The 13,365-nt window shown below is 42.1% G+C and overlaps 1 protein-coding gene across 2 annotated transcripts in view; it reads right to left on the bottom strand.

Moving 5' to 3' along the window:
• The window catches only part of DNAJC5 (DnaJ heat shock protein family (Hsp40) member C5), a 63,051-nt gene that overhangs the window by 34,727 nt on the left and 14,959 nt on the right, over positions 1–13,365 (bottom strand). The window contains exon 3 of one of the 2 annotated variants that reach the window (XM_038369772.2): positions 1,714–1,782. The exons of the other annotated variant lie outside the window; for it this stretch is intronic. The gene's annotated coding sequence lies outside the window, so the exon portion shown is untranslated. The remainder of the gene's footprint in view (positions 1–1,713; positions 1,783–13,365) is intronic. 2 annotated transcript variants of the gene reach the window in all.

Raw genomic sequence — 13,365 nt, 5'->3', positions numbered from 1 at the left:
TTTTTAAAAGAGCTTCTCATCCTAGCCTTTATAAGACTATGCTCTCTGCAGCTGATTCATAGAAAGAAGAAGCGGGGAAAGGAATAAAGAAGAGCTCTATCAAAACAATAGGCTGGATACATCTCCTTCCTCTGGGTCAGACAGCAGCTCTTCCCCCTGCAAGATAGTTAGGCCAAGAGAGGAGCCCTGAAGCCTTAAGGACCTAACTATGACAGCTTCCCTTCTCAGTGAAGAACCTCCACTCGATTGCCTCCAGGAGTACAAGATGAGAATCCGGACACCAATCAAACCGCCAGAGGATAAGAAGAGAAAAGAAATCATTTACAGGTGCTGAGGTCATCATCAGTTTCTGGAGTAGGAGAATTCAGACACATATGCTGAAGGGAGCATCTTACCACCAGGCTGCTGCTCAAGTGGATTTGCAGTTGAGCTATGAAAGAGGAACCTAGGTAGTTCTTGTAAAAATGGCAATACAACCACTCTGGATAATATTTATTGAACTCTGCTAACAGAAAGGACATAGTTTAAGACAAGAGAGAGAGTTCACAAGTACACTTCTTTCCTTTCTTTCTTGGGCTTGTCTGGAGACAGGCATACTCATTGTGTAAGAAAGGCCAGGAGAGAGTTTTAACTACTCAAAACAGAGAAGGGGTTGAAAATTAAGCACCCTCAGCCTTTTATATGTGTCAATGTAGGTGTCAATTTATATGTCAATTGATGCCTTTTAGCATCAATATCAACTATCCATCTTCTAGAACTGAGTCCAAGAATTATCTTTTCCTCCACTTAAAGAAAAAAATCCCATTGGCAAGATTAACAGATACTATGATAAACGATCTGATGCAAATGGTAGAAAATCACCACAATAACAGAGAGAGTAAAGTAAAAAAGTGCTATCCTATGGGAACTTTTAGCACAGCTTGTAAAACTGTCATGAAAGTATCAGCCCTCACAAAAAAAATCTTGCCATCCTTTACAATGATCATCATGAAAATGAAGAAGCTATCCCAGATATACTGTCCTGCAAGGCTGCTTTAGCAGATGAGCATGGAGACTGATCTGGGGCTGGGATTTTACCAGCTATTACAAACAGTACCTCAAGTGGGTGTTTTTTGCTAAATAATTTAGTGATGCTCTAGATTTTTGGGGAAGGCTTTTTATCCCACAAGTGAATCCTGGCAGCTGACTGGTAAAATCTAAACGTCTATTACATATTAAAAGAAGTAAACTTTCCAAATGAAAAAGTGAAATCTCAAGTTTTCCAGTGCAGCAGATTATGTAGCTGAAAACTAACACTTTCAATTAAGTGTTCTGTTTCAACCAATATTTACCGGTAAAAGACTGCATAAAACCCCAAACTATCAGCACACGTATTAGTAAATATTGATTTATACCATAAGTGCAATACCACTACGTGCCTCCACATCCAGTCCATCTGCTTCACGCTAACTAAGAGCAGTTATCACGATCTGGCATCTTTCTAGGGAACTAAATTCATATACATTTTCTAAAGGAAAAACCCATATGTACCAGACTGTAGCATGATTTATGGTGTTTGGAAGGAGTTCTAAACTTTGTTTCTCCTTCCACCCCCATCAAGATGTTGGGAAATTTCTCTACCCCCCGAAATGTGAACCTTCTGCTCCTTTTGTAGTATCTGCCAATTAAATGAGATTTGCAAACTCTGCAAGAAATCAAAAAGGCATTACTTACCTTAATAAATAGTCAAACTAGATCCTAGGTGTCTAATACCCGTTTCCACAGAAATTAAACTGAATCCTCCTAAGGGAAGAAAACAAGCAAACCATTTGTGTATTAGCATGATGCTACAATACTGTTCTGTTCCTGTGGTTTTTTTTTAAATCCCTGTAACCGTTAATAAAAAATATCACAGTCACCTTGTTACACTTAGCCTTTATGCTATACTAGAGACAACAGATTTAAGTGAAATGCCAAAAGAGAATTTTATACTTCACTTTTGAAACAAATATTTTCCTTCTGACTGTTTAAATAGAACAACAATTGAAATCACTATCTCGGTATATGCTTACTGGATGTACGACTACTTAAAGTCAGTAGCAAATAAGTGACTGATTAAAGGGACATTATCAGAGCACTTAAACACAAATGTTAGGTTTTGTGTAAAAATGGTTTACAAAACCCAAGACACTGTATCTGCATGTCTATTAAAATGAATTAGTTTCCATTTAAACATTCCCATTATGTTTTGATCTAAACACTGCCTCACTGTGGCAGGCCATAAAAACAGAAAAGTGAACAGATTAATTTATTTTCATTGTCCAAGCTTAGGGAAACGCAAGTTAATGGCAGCAAATGGTGAAAAAAAAATTTAAAAAAACAAGCCACATTTTAAAGGAACACTTAACTTTTTAGAAAGTCAGAGAGAGGTATCTGCAAATAACTAACTCAGCCCCCTGTCAATATTTGTAGTTTAAAGAAAAGTGATTTTTTTTTAAAGTTCTTTTTTCTACCCAGTTGCTACATAAAAGGCCTGCGCGTGCGCGCGCACACACACACACACACACACACAAACCACAATAAAACTGACTAGACAAAATGTTGTGGAATGCACAAAGTAAAACATTTTCTAATCTTTCCATAATTATCATTTAAGGTGTTATTTGTAACACCAGTAGCTAAAAACTTTAAAGTAGTATGATTTTTAAGTTGATGATGCCTTTTTAATAATCTGAAATGTTTTTAGAAATAAAGAAATTTGTTTTAAAAAATGCAAACAAAATTTCATGACATATGGTATGACCTGTTAGAAATAAGTGAACTTTAATTTTTAGATTCCATCCATAGTAAAAAGCTATATTTTACTTGTGGCATCACCCCTTTTTTGGCAGTTTATGTACAAAATTGTCCGATTGAAATTAAAAGGACTCATGCAAATGCATGGAGTAACTGAATTCCAATATTCCAATTTTAATGCCATTTTACATGACATTAGTAACAAGAAGTTTGTAGTTTCATGCTGTGGGGACCACACTGACTCCACAACAATGTAGTTAGGCCAGTGCAAATTTCCTTCATGTAGACAGGGCTTCTATTAACATAATTCCTGGAGCAGATTATATATAGCGAAAAGTGAACCAGTCGCAGCCTTGGTCCACACTACAAACTTACATCAGTATAAGTAGATCGCTGGGGTGAGAATTTTCTAAACCCAAGTCACCTAGTTATACCAACCTAACCTCCAGTACAGACAGCGCTACGTCAACAGGGGGACTTTTCTCATCAACATAGCTACTGCTTCTCGGGGAGGTGGAATACCTACAGTGACAGGAGAAGCTCTCCCGTCGGCATAGGTAGCATCTTCACTAAGCGCTGCAGCTGTACCATTGCAGCACTCTAAGCCCTGGTCTACACTACGAGTTTAGGTCAAATTTAGCAGCATTAGATTGATTTAACCCTGCACCCGTCCACACGACGAAGCCATTTTTGTCGACTTAAAGGGCTCTTAAAATAGATTTCTGTACTCCTCCCTGACGAGGGGATTAGCGCTGAAATCGACATCGCCGGGTTGAATTTGGGGTAGTGTGGACGCAATTCGATGGTATTGGCCTCCAGGAGCTATACCAGAGTGCTCCATTGTGACCGCTCTAGACAGCACTTTGAACTCAGACACACTAGCCAAATACACAGGAAAAGCCCCAGGAACTTTTTAATTTAATTTCCTGTTTGGCCAGCGTGGCGAACTCAGCAGCACTCAGCAGCGCAGGTGACCATGCATTCCCCCCAGAATGTTTCTACACTCCCCCATCATCTCTGTCCCTGAGATTATCGCAGATTAGAAGGTGAAAAAAACCCACACTCGCGATGCCATGTTTTCCGTGCTCATGCAGTCCTCCCGCACTGACAGATCACAGCTTAATGCATGGAGGTATTCAGTGGCAGAGACCAGGAAAGAATTGCTGTGTTTGCTTAACAGCAAAAGTATCATGCCTTGCTAGCGATCCTGCCCGAGCCAGGTCGCTGTGTCACATGCACTCCACGCTGTGTTAGCGTTGGGCAGGGGCATGACCACTTTGTGAGCAGGAACGCCATAGATATAGACATTGCATTAGGTAGCTTCTGTGGCTAGAGAAAACATTCCTGTGAATTCGGCCAAGTCTGTGGCAAAAAAAGAGAAGCCCCGTGACACACCAAACTATTAATGCACAACCACATATTACATAAAGTATAATAGGGACCACGCGAGGGATACATTCAAGTTGGGATTCCGCCACGTTCACCTAACATGCGAAAGGTGTTTGAAACAGGTTCCTTTTTCTGACTTTCCTCCTGCATTTTTAGTTTTTAGAACAGACCGCGCTGTGAAATTTTACTTTGAATTATATCTATTATGAGTTAAATATGGAAGCTCTCTCTCAATTATAATCCCGGGTTCCTTATCCTTTCAGCCACTCTGATAAATTAATATTTTTGTTGGGGCGGGGGAAAATTTTCATAAAGCCTTTTATATGGACTAAACGCTATCTAGGACTCTGAAATAATCTTAAAGTGGCCCATAGAGTGCAAACCTTCGTTCTCGATTTGTCATTCCACAAATTGAACTGCTCCTTTCTACTCTCCAGGCTTCATGAACCATGGGCGCAAGGGGCAGGCTGGGGCAAGTGCGACCACACGGTGCTGCCGGTTGGGAGAGCAGCCTGAAGCAGAAGCCTCCATCTCGCATGATATTCCAGGCAGGACTGAATCTCCATGAGATGAAACTTAAAGTAGAGAATGACCTGGAGTCACTCCCATTCGGTGCTCTAAGAGGAGGCTAGCCATGTCTGTCCAGGTGCCCCTGATCAACCTCACTGAGGTCTGCCAGGAGCACTTCTATAAAATCGACCTAATTTCGTAGTGTAGACATACCCTAAGTGTAGACAAGCTCTCAGTAACTCATGTTTTACCATACAAGGAGAAAAAATGTGGTTCAGCAACATAAGCTGCTCTCCTTTCAGTGTTCTAGGTGAAAGGTGCAAAGGTTGCTGCTAGTCACTGGGTCACACATAAGTGATAAAGAAGAGAAAAGTCAAGAACCAACTTCAGTGAATGGATGTGAAAAGCTGCAGGATGCTACATAATGTGACAATGATTCAGGAAAATAAAAATGGGATACAGTTTTTTTTTTGAACAAGAGGCCTTTTCTAGGGGCAAATCCAGTCCAAGTCAATAGTGACTGATAGTTGTTGCCATCCAAAAACTGTACAGTAGCTTTAGTTAAATGACGAAGGTGGGGGGGTCTCAGTCCAATTTCCAACAGGCAAGAGTATACATCTGAGTTATTCATAACCAAAAATTTTTGTTGACAGACACAAAGAAACCAAAACTTGAAAGAGCTTGAGGGTGAACTACCTACTCGCCCCAGAGGTGGTCTCTCTACATCAAACTTGGAGTTTAATAGTCAAACAAAAAAAAGAAGTTTACATTACTGCTAGGCATGCAGCATCTATTCTACTGTAGAACAGAAGACAATTTCTCTATGGGTGTCAATCTTTCACAAACACTGAGTACGGTTAATGAAGAAAACTGATGCTAATTAAACTCAGTAGCACCCCCATACTAAGGGAAGAATGAAGAACCCCAGTAAACATCCATCCTGGTCTTGATAAATCCCCTTGATCATCTGATAGTTGTGGGTCAGAAACTCTCTCTGGGACATGGGGGTGTTTAAGCCACCACTATCAGTAGAATAAAACTTTCCTTTAGACAGTTTCTAGCCTTTATTGTTTCAAAGCCCTGGTTTACACTCAAAAGTTAGGTTTCAGAGTAGCAGCCGTGTTAGTCTGTAGTCACAAAAAGAAAAAGGAGTATTTGTGGCACCTTAGAGACCAACGAATTTATTTGAGCATAACTCAAAAGTTAGGTCGACATAGCTACAGCACTCAGGGATGTGAAAAATTCACACCCCCTGTGCAACATATTTATGCTGACCTAACCTCTGGTGTAGATGTGATTAAGTCAAAGGAAGCACACTTCTGTCAACCAAGCTACCATCACTCAGGGAGATGGATTACCTACAGCAACAGAAAACCCCCTTCCATTACTGTGGAAAGCATCTTCAGTGCAGACTATAGCAGTTTAACTATGGTGCCAGAGTAGTGCCATTGTAGCACCTGTAGTGCAGACATGGCCAAAGACAACCTTCCAAATACAAATGGACATAGTGTCTCCTCTAACCTGACAGCAGTTCTAGTGCCTCTGTTCAGTTTCCTCCAGCAACAGAGTGAATTGATAAGATGGATGTTTCACAAGTGCTATTCAGAAATCTGCAAAGATTAATAAAACTTGATAATGTTGACAATTAGGGTTGGGGTTCCTGGGATCTTTAGGAACTGGGATGGGCTTCTCATTAGGCTACTGGGCCTGGACCTTGCATATGGTATACCCCAAATCTATCGTACCAGCCTCTAGCTAGGTGTACTGTAAGATTTTTCCAAGCCCTGCTCCCACAAGTATTGTAATTAGTAAATCAGTTTCAACCTGAAATTTAAGTTTGATGAATTTAGGAGATCAGGTAAAACTGCAGTATAGCACTAATACACAGTTGAAAAATCTATGAACAAGCGAAGCTAGATGTGTCAAACTGATGTCTATAAGGGTTGTTTTCACTCTTCTGCCTTTCACTCTTCTGCCTCACCACATACAAGACTGCATGCAGCGTTTGACTGTCAATGACAAGTGGAGAAGAGTACTAAGCAAAGCAAGTACAAGAAACCAGCACAGAGCTGCCCACATGCTGGCAACAGGAAACATTTTTCTGAAATAAAAACGTACAAAAAAATCTAGCTGGGGAAAAAACAAAGAAAAAATGCGTGAAAGAAAAAATATTTTCATGGTCTCTTTTCTTCAAGAATTAACTATGGAGCTTGTTTGCTAGCCTCAATTCTGTCTACATGAAGAAAAATTCTTTAGCAGCAGAAAAAATAATTTGCAGCTGGAAACTACTTATAAAACCAACATAGTAAATTCCTAACAGCTTAATTCTGTTAAAATACAAACATACAATCCCTGTCCCAGATATTCCTTACAATCTTCTCTTTCCAGAAATCATATCACAGGGTCCATTCTCACTTATTCATAGCATTCTCACAAACAATCCATTCTCACTTATTCATAGCATTCACTGTTCACTTCAGGGGCCATCTGCAGTACAGATTTCTGGGATTTTACTCGCTTGGTTTCTGTTGCAACTGGCAACTCTAATTTAGTGATTCAGGAACGTTTTGATCCACATGTCCAATCCAATTATTCAACAGGCCAGATCCACTGACCCAGAGATCTACATAATACCCAGTCTGTAATCACTTGTAAATACCTTCTCTCATTATTACATCGTGTTCAAAATAAAAACAAATGGGGCTGAAACAGAAGGAAGGAACCCCGAAATGAAACAGAAAATGTTCAAAGACAAAATTAACATATGCTCCAGGGTTGTCTGTCCCATTTAAAGACATAGGAGGAGCAAGAAAGGCCAGTGAGGATAAGTAAGTGCTTGAAAGGCATGTGATAGATGAACAGGTATACAAATCAAACAAAAAGATTGAAGAATGCCAGAGACAAGCAGATTGCAACTGAAAGCAAGAATACAAAATAGCAAAGCAAAATTCAATAATATACTAATATTAATGTAAAAAGTTTTTTAAAGTCTACATGAATTTTTGTTGGGGAGTACCCTTGTCTCGTTAACTGTGTGTATTATTTATTCAAAAAATTTCTGCCGGTCTCATTTGCCCTAGTTCTTTGAATCAATGCAAACTATCGCATGTTAAAAGAATTTTCTCTGCTTCTCTATGCTTTGCCCCAATTAGTGTTTTCAGCATCTCTTCTTTGAGGAATCAAGCCGTATGTTCCCAGTTTTTCTACAGATTCCTAACTCCATCAGTGTTTCTGATTCTCTTTAATATTTCCACTTCCTTGTGAAAGAAAAAGTGCCTATTTCTGACACTTGCGCCACTCTCCTCCGACACACAGGAAGAGGGGTTTTTTAAGTAATTTCTCCTTTCAATAAAATACTGTCGTCAATCTGAGTCCAAACCCTGATCCTCACTTTTTGTTTATGTATCATTAAAATATCTTACCCTGTGATGTGATATATCAGCAAAATGAGAAAAGGATAAATTCACAAGGATTCAAAGAATCAGTGCAAATAAGGTGACTGTATTAACTATTTAAATAATTCTAAGAGTTGTCATACAGGGAAACTCCAAACCATTAACATGGATTTGGGAGGAAAAACGTTTCATATAACACGGCACCGATGATCAGTCTATACCGGCAAGCATGATATGCTCACAAATTTGATTAGCTAAAACTATTACTGTAACTAGATATTGTTCTGAGGTGACATCTGTAAATGTCATAAGTTTGATGAAAAGATTAAAAAGGTTAACTAATGAAGTGTAAAATGGATTAGTATCATCAGATGAAATAGACTACAAACTAAACAAATTGCTAAAAGCTAACCACCATGCACAGGAAGGCTTACTGTTAAAATACTCTAGATACAGACTGTTTTACCTGTCTTAAAATAGTAACTGCAAGTATATTGATAAACAGACTGAGAAGATGGCTTGGTTCATTGCAACTTCAAAGTGCAGTACTTCCACATGCTCTTCTGCAGTGCAATGTATAACTTCCCATAGCAGTGTCCTTTTCCAAATCACAATACGAAGCCTTTTGGCTAAGATCTAGTGTTCAGTCTGCTATCTGATATGACCTTTATCAAGGAACAGATGTTGCCCTTGCAGGGGGATGCAATGTCTACTAGGTTCTTCCAACTCTAAGTACTATGTTCCTGTGAGTTAAAGAGGATAGATATTAACTATATACACAAGAGGAAACTGATGAAGCAAACAAACTACCTGCCAACACAGCACGGCTTAAGAGAGCCCAGCTAGCCCCACCCCACTATAACTGCAGCCAATACCAGGTCTGGAGCAGGGAGAGAAGGAGAACACCTGGGTCACCTTGGGGCTGTGTGGAGAAGAGGCAGGAGCTACCCTTCCCTACCTGAGGGGAAGAGATGCTAGCCTGCCAGCCAAGGTAGCCATCTGAGAGTAACTACTGTCTCCTCAGACAAGGGACATTGCAAAGAAGACCTAGGAGACTCTGGCATCTAAGGCAACTAAGTGAGAAAAGCTCAGAGACATTATGGGGTTTGGCCTGACCAACTTGCAGCTGCCCTGCCCAAAGGAGCCAGAGACCACAGCAGGGCACTGCCCAAGATCCATGAAAGGGTTCTATGGGAGACAAGACACTCAGCAAATTGGACTAGAGGGGCCATACCACAAACTGAACAGAAAGTGGTAGGAAGTAGCCCAAGGCAGTGGATTTAGACGCCCTGCTAGGAGGACCCCACAAGGTTCAGGGGTCAACACACACAGGGCCCTGGGCTGGGAGAGGGAGGGCCTGGTTCCCCTAGCCATTGCTGCCTTAAAGACTGAGGATCCTCAACCAAACAGGGAGCAGAAAGCTAAGCATGCCAACCACTAGGCCACCCGCCCTCCAAGCCACCTGGTAGAGAACCATTTTTCCTTTTTAATCAAAGGGATACTAGTAATGTGAAGCATTGTGCTTCAAGCCACTAACTGTTTGACCTCAGTGTAAGTTTGAACTGAAGTTTGTGTTTTAAAAATTAATGTGTAAACTATGTTTGTTGGTGAAGCCCTCTATACCAACATTCCACACAAAGATGGACTACAAGCCGTCAGGAACAGTATCCCCGATAATGTCACGGCTAACCTGGTGGCTGAACTTCGTGACTTTGTCCTCACCCATAACTATTTCACATTTGGGGACAATGTATACCTTCAAATCAGCGGCACTGCGATGGGTACCCGCATGGCCCCACAGTATGCCAACATTTTTATGGCTGACTTAGAACAACGCTTCCTCAGCTCTCGTCCCCTAATGCCCCTACTCTACTTGCGCTACACTGATGACATCTTCATCATCTGGACCCATGGAAAAGAAGCCCTTGAGGAATTCCACCATGATTTCAACAATTTCCATCCCACCATCAACCTCAGCCTGGACCAGTCTGAACACGGCTGCTACTCTGGAGTCTCTGATAGTGTGGCTGATGTGATTAGGCCCTATGATGGTGTCCCCTGAATAGATATGTGGACAGAGTTGGCAATGGGCTTTGTTGCAAGGATAGGTTCCTGGGTTAGTGGTTCTGTTGTGCGGTGTGTGGTTGCTGTTGAGTATTAGCTTCAGGTTGGGGGGCTGTCTGTAAGCAAGGACTGGCCTGTCTCCCAAGATCTGTGAGAGTGATGGGTCGTCCTTCAGGATAGGTTGTAGATCCTTGATGATGCGTTGGAGAGGTTTTAGTTGGGGGCTGAAGGTGATGGCTAGTGGCGTTCTGTTGTTTTCTTTGTTGGGCCTGTCCTGTAGTAGGTGACTTCTGGGTATTCTTCTGGCTCTGTCAATCTGTTTCTTCACTTCAGCAGGTGGGTATTGTAGTTGTAAGAATGCTTGATAGAGATCTTGTAGGTGTTTGTCTCTGTCTGAGGGGTTGGAGCAAATGTGGTTGTATCGTAGAGCTTGGCTGTAGAAAATGGATCGTGTGGTGTGATCTGGGTGAAAGCTGGAGGCATGTAGGTAGGAATAGCTGTCAGTAAGTTTCCGTTATAGGGTGGCGTTTATGTGACCATCGCGTATTAGCACCGTAGTGTCCAGGAAGTGGATCTCTTGTGTGGACTGGTCCAGGCTGAGGTTGATGGTGGGATGGAAATTGTTGAAATCATGGTGGAATTCCTCAAGGGCTTCTTTTCCATGGGTCCAGATGATGAAGATGTCATCAGTGTAGCGCAAGTAGAGTAGGGGCATTAGGGGACGAGAGCTGAGGAAGCGTTGTTCTAAGTCAGCCATAAAAATGTTGGCATACTGTGGGGCCATGCGGGTACCCATCGCAGTGCCGCTGATTTGAAGGTATACATTGTCCCCAAATGTGAAATAGTTATGGGTGAGGACAAAGTCACGAAGTTCAGCCACCAGGTTAGCCATGACATTATCGGGGATACTGTTCCTGACGGCTTGTAGTCCATCTTTGTGTGGAATGTTGGTGTAGAGGGCTTCTACATCCATAGTGGCCAGGATGGTGTTTTTAGGAAGATCACTTACTATACTTACTTACATGCCTCCAGCTTTCATCCAGACCACACCACACGATCTATGGTCTACAGCAGTGGTCTCCAAAGTGGGGTGTGCAAGACATCTGATTGGGGGGCGCAGCAGGTGGAGCACCGCCGGAGCAAAAGGGCGGTGTGGCAGGAGGAGCACCACTGGAGGGGCAGGGGGGAAGGGAAAAGGAGGCAGCCCTGAGTCCTCTGGCCCGTGGAGGAGCAGGGGCAGCCGTGCAGTCAGTGGCCGGAAAGAAGCGGCACTTTCCCCTTCAAAGCCGGCCAGAGGGAAGTGACGCTTTGAAGGGGAAAGCACCACTTCTCTCCGGCCGCTGGCTGCGCGACTGCCCCTTCTGAGTCCTCCAGCCCACGCTCTCAGGGCCGCATTCCAAAAGGGGCTTTAGAGCTGCAGGCCGGGGCCCCAGGGCCCCCTTAGCCCAGGGCCCTGAAACCCGTGTTCTGGGTGGCCCTGCCTGCCGGGCGGGGGCAGCTCCCAGAATTGTGGCCATGGGGGTAGTGCTGTGTTGCACAGAGCCACTGCACACCCCCTCCACCAAACAGGAGCTGCTCCAGGTAAGTGCTCTGCACCTCCTGCCTCCCCCAGCCCTGAGCCTCCTCCCGCATCCCCACCCTGAGCACCCTCCCACACCCTAACTCCCTCCCAGACCCCACATCCCCACGCTGAGCGCCTGCTGTATCACCAAGTGTTAAGCAAAGATTTTCAAAAATAATAAAGCATATTCAATCACATTGCTCTCACTAAAAATATTTTTTTTTAGTGAGCAAAAAGGTTTTTTGTACCTTTAATAAAATAAAAAATTTTAATATATTGTTTATTTCATCTTTATCTCATTGTTTTTTAATTTCTATTTTTGTGTATGTTTTATAATTTACACAATGTATTAGTACAATAGTACATGTATATAATTTGTACATAAATAAATACACATACATTGGGGTGCATGCTCAAAAAATTTTTACTGATGGGGTGCATGATCAAAAAAATTTGGAGACCACTGGTCTACAGCCAAGCTCTAAGACACAACTGCATTTGCTCCAACCCCTCAGACAGAGACAAACTACAAGATCTCTATTAAGCATTCTTACAACTACAATACCCACCTACTGAAGTAAAGAAACAGATTGACAGAACCAGAAGAATACCCAGAAGTCACCTACTACAGGACAGGCCCAACAAAGAAAGTAACAGAACGCCACTAGCCATCACCTTCAGCCTCCAACTAAAACCTCTTCAGCACATCATCAAGGATCTACAACCTATCCTGAAGGATGATTCCTCCCTCTCACAGATCTTGGAACACAGGCCAGTCCTTGCTTACAGACAGCCCCCCAATCTGAAGCAAATACTCACCAGCAACCACACACCACACAACAAAAAACACTAACCCAGGAACCTATCCTTGCAACAAAGCCCGTTGCCAACTCCGTCCACATATCTATTCAGGGGACACCATCATAGGGCCTAATCACATCAGCCACACTATCAGAGGCTTGTTCACCTGAACATCTACCAATGTGATATATGCCATCATGTGCCAGCAATGCCCCTCTGCCATGTACATTGGCCGAACTGAACAGTCTCTACGTAAAAGAATAAATGGACACAAATCAGACATCAAAAATTATAACATTCAAAAACCAGTCGGAGAACACTTCAATCTCCCTGGTCACTCGATCACAGACCTAAAAGTCACAATACAACAACAAAGAACACTTCAAAAAACAGACTCCAATGAGAAACTGCTGAATTGGAATTAATTTGCAAACTGGACACCATTAAATTAGGCTTGAATAAAGACTGGGAGTGAATGGGTCATTACACAAAGTAAAACTATTTCCCCATGCTTATTTTTACCCCATACTGTTACTCACACCTTGTCAACTGTTGGAATTGGGCCATTCTGATTAACAGCTCACCTTAACTGATCACTCTCATTATAGTGGGTACGGCAACACCCATTTTTTCCTGGTGTGTGTCTGTGTTCCTACTGTATTTTCCACTGCATGCATCCGATGAAGTGGGTTTTGGCCCACAAAAGTTTATGCTCAAATAAATGTGTTAGTCTCTAAGATGCCACAAGTAGTACTCATTCTTTTTGCTAGTACAGACTAACATGGCTACCACTCTGAAACCTATAGAAGACTAAGATTCAAATCTACTCAAGAAGAACTTTCACATCTTAAGGAAAAAAAAATACCTTAA

The sequence above is a fragment of the Dermochelys coriacea genome, chromosome 13 (assembly GCF_009764565.3).
Source record: "Dermochelys coriacea isolate rDerCor1 chromosome 13, rDerCor1.pri.v4, whole genome shotgun sequence".
In the NCBI taxonomy this organism is placed as follows: domain Eukaryota; kingdom Metazoa; phylum Chordata; order Testudines; family Dermochelyidae; genus Dermochelys; species Dermochelys coriacea.
The sequence above is the reverse complement of the archived record's forward strand: the minus strand, read 5'-3'. Positions and strand labels throughout refer to the sequence as shown.